General features: G+C 34.5%; 1 protein-coding gene across 2 annotated transcripts in view; it reads left to right on the top strand.

The window, feature by feature from the left end:
• The first annotated feature begins 4,724 nt into the window (after positions 1-4,724).
• LOC129742336 (uncharacterized) overlaps positions 4,725-6,943 on the top strand; it is a 390,821-nt gene continuing 388,602 nt past the window's right edge. For both annotated transcript variants that reach the window (XM_055734229.1, XM_055734228.1), the window contains exon 1: positions 4,725-6,627. The gene's annotated coding sequence lies outside the window, so the exon portion shown is untranslated. The remainder of the gene's footprint in view (positions 6,628-6,943) is intronic.

Genomic DNA, 6,943 nt, shown 5'->3' with positions numbered 1-6,943 from the left:
TAGTTTTTAAGATTTTTTATTTTCATCCTGCGGTTACACAACTTTCAAATACAGTGAGCGAAATAATAATAGCACCACTATGTGTTTTGCTTGTCAAAATATGAATGATTATAAATTACGATAATTTTTGTCCACAGTTTGTTCTAAATTGCCTAACGGATAAATCAAGCATAAGTTTACTTTTTTTTGGACGTAGCAATTGGCGTTGAGGATCAAAAATGTGAAAAAGGGGTGCGAAATAAGAATAGCACCACTTGAGTTTTTCAACAAATACAAGAATATTTTTAAAAATTTACTGTGTAAAAGTGAATAATAATGCGTTTACAAATTATTTGAATAGATAACTGCATTTTCAGGAGTTTTCCAGAATTCCAAAGGTTTTCAAAGGTATTAAAAAGGGGGTTTTAAGAGATGCTCCTCTGGCGTTAAGAAATTTGATCTTTGAGCTGTAATTCTTTACCAAACTACTTACTTTTTTCATTCAAATGACGTGAAATGATGAAATAAACATTCGGGATTAGTTTTGAAACAGATAATATAACTTGAAAATAAAAAACTTTGATTTTGTTCAGTAAACCACACTATTTCCAGTTTCAAATCGTAGATGGCAGCACTACCATGCATTTGAAACCAAATTTAGTCTCAATATTGATTTCCAGGTATATTTAGGCCCATATTCATCATTTTGAGGTATTTTCCCATCACAGTTTTGTGAAGGTTCACGCTGCAGAAAGCTTTTCCGGAATTGCAAAATAATGACCAGCACAAAATTGTACAACTTCCAAAATTCCTGCTCATCTCAACTTCCGATTCAATTGCGAATCATACTAATAATACTACTAGCCGTCTAGTCCATCAAACTCCATCGCAAAGTATAACTTTATACTGATAATTGATCCAAAAAATTCACTTTTAGTGGCCTTGATGCAATTCTATTTTTTTTTTTTTTTATTTATTGATCTTAAAATTTCCAAAGCGTTCACACGGTATATATATTTATTTCTTGACCAAAATCATCCAGCACTTCCTAATTAATCCCAGATATTCGAAAATGGGCATGAATTTGGTTAAATGGCAGGATAGTGCTGCCATCTATGACTTAAAACTAGAGAAATAGTGTTTGACTATTGAATAACATTAGTATTTTTGAATTCCAACCTACTTTTTGGATTCAAACTCAGCCTAAAATCTATGTTTCATCATTTTGCATCATACTTATGAATGTTAATGAAGAAATCAAGCAGTTAGATAAAGTTTTATAGCTCAAATATCAAATTCCTTAACGCTAGAGGAGAATCTCTTAAAACCTCCTTTTAAAACCTTTGAAAACTTTTTGACTTCTGGAAAACTCCTAAAATGCAGTTATCTATTCAAATAATTCGTAGAAGCATTATTATTCACTTTTTCATAGTAAATTTTTAAAAATAATCTTGTTTTTGTTGAAAAACTCAAGTGGTACTATTCTTATTTCGCACCCCTTTTTCACATGTTTGGTCCTCAACGCCAATTGCTACGTCCAAAAAAAGTGAACTTATGCTTTATTTATCCGTTAAGCAATTCAGACCAAACTGTGGAAGAAAATTTTCGTAATTTTCAATCATTCATATTTTAACAAGCAAAACACATAGTGGTGCTATTTTTATTTCGCACACTGTATGCTGACAAAAACGCAAAAGTTTAGAAAATAATTTAGAACTTATTTTTTCGATAACATTGAATAACTTTTCTGGGGTTCAAGTAAGGTTTGTGTTTTGTTCACATGAATTGTACTGCAAGAATAAAGGAATATTTTCATCCAAAGTTGAATTTTTTGCAACTTTCAGAACATTTCTGGCGATTTTTGAATGAATATGTTTGTTTTCGCTTACAAATTTCTATACAAAATCAAACTCTTTGCGCTAATTCAGAACTGAATTCCAAAAATTTTATTGCTATTTCTGGCAGCAAAACCAATGAAAAAAGTTATGAGAGGTGTAAAAATTTAAGAATTTAAAATTTCCGTTCAAAGCTTGCAGCGGTCTAATGACCATATTTTATGGTAACATTATGTTCAAATCATACTTTCAGCAGATTAATATTTAGCTCTTCTATTTTCATTCTATAATTGTAATTGTTATCGTAATTGTAATTGTAATTTAACAAGGCTAATCTATTATTTCTTTTTACAGGCATTTTACTTGCATGATATGGGTATTCGAAACCAAGTAACCAAAAGTCACAAATTTACTTGAAAGAAGGCATTGAAAGTTACATATTGGCTGACAAAGAGAATCGACTGCCCAATTCCCTTTAGTGCACTTTATGAACTCATTAATGAATTTGAAAGTTGCAAAAGTGATCTATACGTACGTTATATGGGTCTTGAGTCACATAAAGTGCACAAAAGTGCTCAAAACAGGATTTGGTAAGTCACAAAAAGTGCATTGCTGTGCTTTCAACATCAAATCACCACTTCGAGTTTTAGTTTCTGTTAGAACAACATCTAGGCGTGGTCTTGTGGTAGCGTGTTCGATTCTCACCACGAAGGTCGGGGTTGGATCCCCAAGCCGGGCAAGTGTTTTTTCAATAAGTACCGAAGCCAAGGGATCAGTTGAGATAGAGAGAGATTTTTGGCTCATTTTGCGATAATTTGGAAGCTGAATTAAGATGCCACTGGAAGCTGAATAGAAGATCATTAAGACTGTTTTTTGAACTTGAAAGTATCAATAAGAACTTAAATTTTGAGCTGCATAAAACGTACTTCATATCAATGATGGGGCTGAGTAAGAGTTTTCGTCCCTGTTTTATGGTACTTTTGGTTGCTTGGGTTATAATTTATAACTTTGTATAAAGCTTCAATTTGTGAAATTTATAATTTTCAGATGAAATTGGAAGAAAAACTTCTAACATTTTTTGTTTACAGATTTTGTACGCACGAGTATTAAAGTTCAATATATTTTAACAAAACTGACAAAAATCTTGTTTGATTTTCTTTATTTGTTTGACTTCATACGACAATAAAATTTTCTCATGCCTTGTGTCAAAAGCGGATTACTCTCAAAATGACTGATTAGATTTGTTGAGCTATCGACAATTTCGCCAATCAGCTGTATGCGCATATTACCCAATATGCGCATTTAGGAACACTCCCCCAACTAATTATAGTTTAATCACTCAAACTGGCTAAGAATGATAAGTTTTTTTTTTGTTCTATGGATCATATTATTTGTTCACCGGATTATTTTCATACTGGCAGGCACTTGAATACAGCATTCTTACTACTACTTGAACATATTTATATTATTATTTTAGTTAGGGGAGAGTAGGGTAACGTGGGCCATGGGGAAACGTGGGCCACTTTTAATATCTTAGATGTGTGTTGAGATAAAAATCTCAAACCAACTGTTATCGTCGTCGCTTTACGTGAGCATATATTTCTATATGTTGTTGACTGGAATACGCATCATATGCTTCTTTTTATTATCAAGCTAAAAAAAGCTAACAAAATTTACTTCCATTATTAAAATAACACCCGCTAATTTCATTGATGGGGAACCTAAAGTGCATAACAAAAATATGCTCATACGCTTATGATCATAGTTTTGTCATGGTCTTTCACATGGAAAAGGAATTTTTGATGAAACATCAATAAATCACACAAACGCAACCTATTTGCAAATCATAGCTTGTGGGGAATCGTGGGCCACACATCTTGAATCACCTATATTTTATGTTTTTATACACATTCAGATCTTAAAATACGTTTTACCTATCTGCAAAGTTTTCTTATGCCAAATGAAGAGTTATGAAAAATATTTTGTCTATCCTATATAAAAAAATGCCAAAACGTTCGCGAGCAAGGTTTTGGAATCTATGCGATCATACACAGCTCCCATTTTTATTTCATCATCTGAAATTGCTTTAAAACAACGAAATGAATTAGGAAATCACAGTTTTGGGTCAACCCATAAACTTTGCATGTTATTTGGTCAATTTGGATTTGGTGGCCCACGATTCCCCACCATTTTTCAAAATCCAAAAAATATTGCATTTTTTCAAACAGTCAGAACTTGGGGAAAATAACTTAGTAAAATTTAAAAAAATACTTTATAATACCTTGAAAATGTAGAAAACCATACCATTTTTTAATTTTATTTAATCTTTTATAACAAAGAAGTTATGGAACAATGAAAAAAAGTGGCCCATGATTCCCCACTCTCCCATACTTTTTTCGAATGATTCATAAATAATGTCAAATAATGTCAAATCTGTAACTCATATTTTTATATGATTGCTGTGTGCCTAATTATCATGATTCGTCAGCATTATTGAACTGATGACTCCGAGAGTTTGTCAACCGAATCAAACATCAATCATAAACATCAAACATAAAAAAAAGAAAAACCGTTAGGTACGTCACACACATCGAAGGCAAAACAACGCCGGCCTCAACCCATCAGAATACTTTTTTATTATGATTCTCATGTTTTGTCCCCTCTTTTTGATTGAGCATATTTTCTCAGCATAGCCCCAGAAAGCTCATGCTCCACACCCGGTGACGACCAAAAAGCTCGCTCTCTTCTTTTTCTTGAGAGGAAACTTCAGAGAGCAAGTGTGAGGTTTGTTGTTGTTATGCTTCTGCAATCCATTCAACCCAGCAACCTCGGCAAGGGGGTTTCTCTCTCGTGGGATTTTTCGCGATTCCCCCCAAACCCATGGAAGGCGACTCATTCTCGTTCGAGACTTGGTCTAAGACGGTTGTTTCCCGGTTTCGGATTCGGCTGTGTTTTTTGAGGGAACTACTCCTTAATAACCGGTTGCGTGTGGTTTTAAGGAATTCTTCATTGTCTTTTGGGTGATTTTGTTTTTGGATAAAGTGATGCTTTGGATTTTTTTTTTTTGAATTGTTGTGGAATAAATACAAGTGCTGAGTGAATTGAAAATTCGTTGGGGCTTCCTGATTCTATCAACGGTGCACGTGAGCATCAGATGTATGTGGCTGGAAAAGAATAATAAAGTTTCTCATTGAAGTCCCTTGGAGGGAGAGTGTTAATTGTGTTTGTCTGTGGTTCAACTTTTCTCCCGCTTCCTGGAACTTCCCGAAGATTAGTATCCTGATGAATTGCCCATTGGGTGAGAAAAGGAGGTCAAACTGTGTAACCGGAAATCCTTTTGCGATTTAGTAGCATTAGTGGGTGTTTTGGGATTTGACCAAGGAAAAAAGTGAGTTTAATTGAGTTTGGCCAAGTGGAAAAAAATAATATTTGCTAGGTTTTCCTCCCACCAGAAAAGTTGGCCCGTAAAAACGGTTACCGAATTGAAAATTTGTTGGATCCCGGCACAGATTGTAAAGTGATTTGCCAAATTTGTTCACTAGGCGAGACACGTTTCCGTGAGGCGTTGGATGAAAATTTAAAAATTCTACTGTCACCAGTTGCTGTAAGTTCGAGAAAAGACGCGCGTTGAAGATAAACAACGTTCAACAGAGCAAAACTTTTCCAGCATCCAGCATCCAAGGTGAGGCAGAACGTCGCCAAAACAAGAAGAAGGTGCAAAAAAAGTTGAATTAACGTGCGGAATTTAGATTTATTTTCCCGGGGAGGACGAGAGCAAAAAGCTTTCGAATGTGAAATTTTTCGTGCATTAACAGAAGCTAAAGGCAGCGGCAAAGTGAAAGATTTATGCGTCGTTGTCAACCGAATTGTTTGGCGGAATAATGTAATCTTCTGGCGTTTTTTTCTACTACCGTTTTTTCGTGTAAAGTTGGGAGCGTCTTTCTTGCTCCAAAAAAAGAAGCACCGAGTGTTTTCGAGCGCAAAAAGAATAAATTTGGAATTACGAGTGCCTCTGATAGGAATAAAATTGGCCGGTTCGCCAAAGTGATGTGCCACTTGAGAGTTTGAAATTCGATTTACAACCCGAGAAAGTGTCGTCGATCACCCTATAAGGAGAAAATTCTAATAAAAAACCATAAGTGAAAAAAACGAGTTTCGAAGAATGCTCCAAAGTGCCATCGAATAAAATATTTCAGCAATTTTTCTAAGCGAAAAGAAAAATACCTCTCACCCCGAAGTGAAACCCAGTGACCAACAAAAAAATCAAGCTAAAAGCAACTTTTCAATTGAAATTTTGGTCGAGGAAAAAGCCATAACACTTGTTAAAAAAAATCATTCAACAAAACAAGTGTGTATAGTAAAAGGAGCACGCTCGTTTGGCAGATTTTCAACTGGTAACAAAAACCCCGAAACAACATCCATTACAACTAACTATATGCAACTCAGTCGTATGCAAGAAGCATAGTTATTGCCGACAACAACCTATCTCCCTAGTGGCTAGTTCATACATACATAGTTAGTGATTCGGCTTAAGCCTGTTGTATTTGCTCCAAAAAGAACATAACTTGTGCACTTGTTTCCTGCTGCTCCTGCTGCTACTAAAAAAATAACAACACACCGTAGTGAATGGTTTCTATTTGTTTTTTTTTTTCGTTTTTGAATGGGCTCAGTAAGAGGCGGCTCGGATGAAGTGAAACAAAAAAAAAGTGGTGGTGAAAAATAAAAACTGAACACCGGAAGCTGTCAGTTGTTCTTCCGCGAAGATTTTGCTGAAAAAATATACACCTAGGAATTTGGATCTGTTGATTTCAAGGTAAGTTAAATGAAATATTTTTGAAAAATTTTAAGCAGCAAACCCAACCCCTTTTCTAACTAGTTTTCTGTGAAATGCTGCCGCTCTTTTAGTTTAAGAACGAGCTTGTTTTAAAGCCCCAATAAATGATTAGCCTATTATTTGCATGAAATGATGTACTTTGTGGACACAACTTAAAGGGTGTGCCACATCAAATTGCATCACAGTAAAAACGCTGAAAAAAAATACCTAGTTGACCAATTTTTTTCAAGTTGTCAGACTATTAACTTTAAACTATTTGTGATCTTTTGGTATTTTTAATTAATTTTTGTTGCAC

The sequence above is a fragment of the Uranotaenia lowii genome, chromosome 2, assembly GCF_029784155.1.
Source record: "Uranotaenia lowii strain MFRU-FL chromosome 2, ASM2978415v1, whole genome shotgun sequence".
NCBI classification, from domain to species: Eukaryota; Metazoa; Arthropoda; class Insecta; order Diptera; family Culicidae; genus Uranotaenia; species Uranotaenia lowii.
The sequence above is the reverse complement of the archived record's forward strand: the minus strand, read 5'-3'. Positions and strand labels throughout refer to the sequence as shown.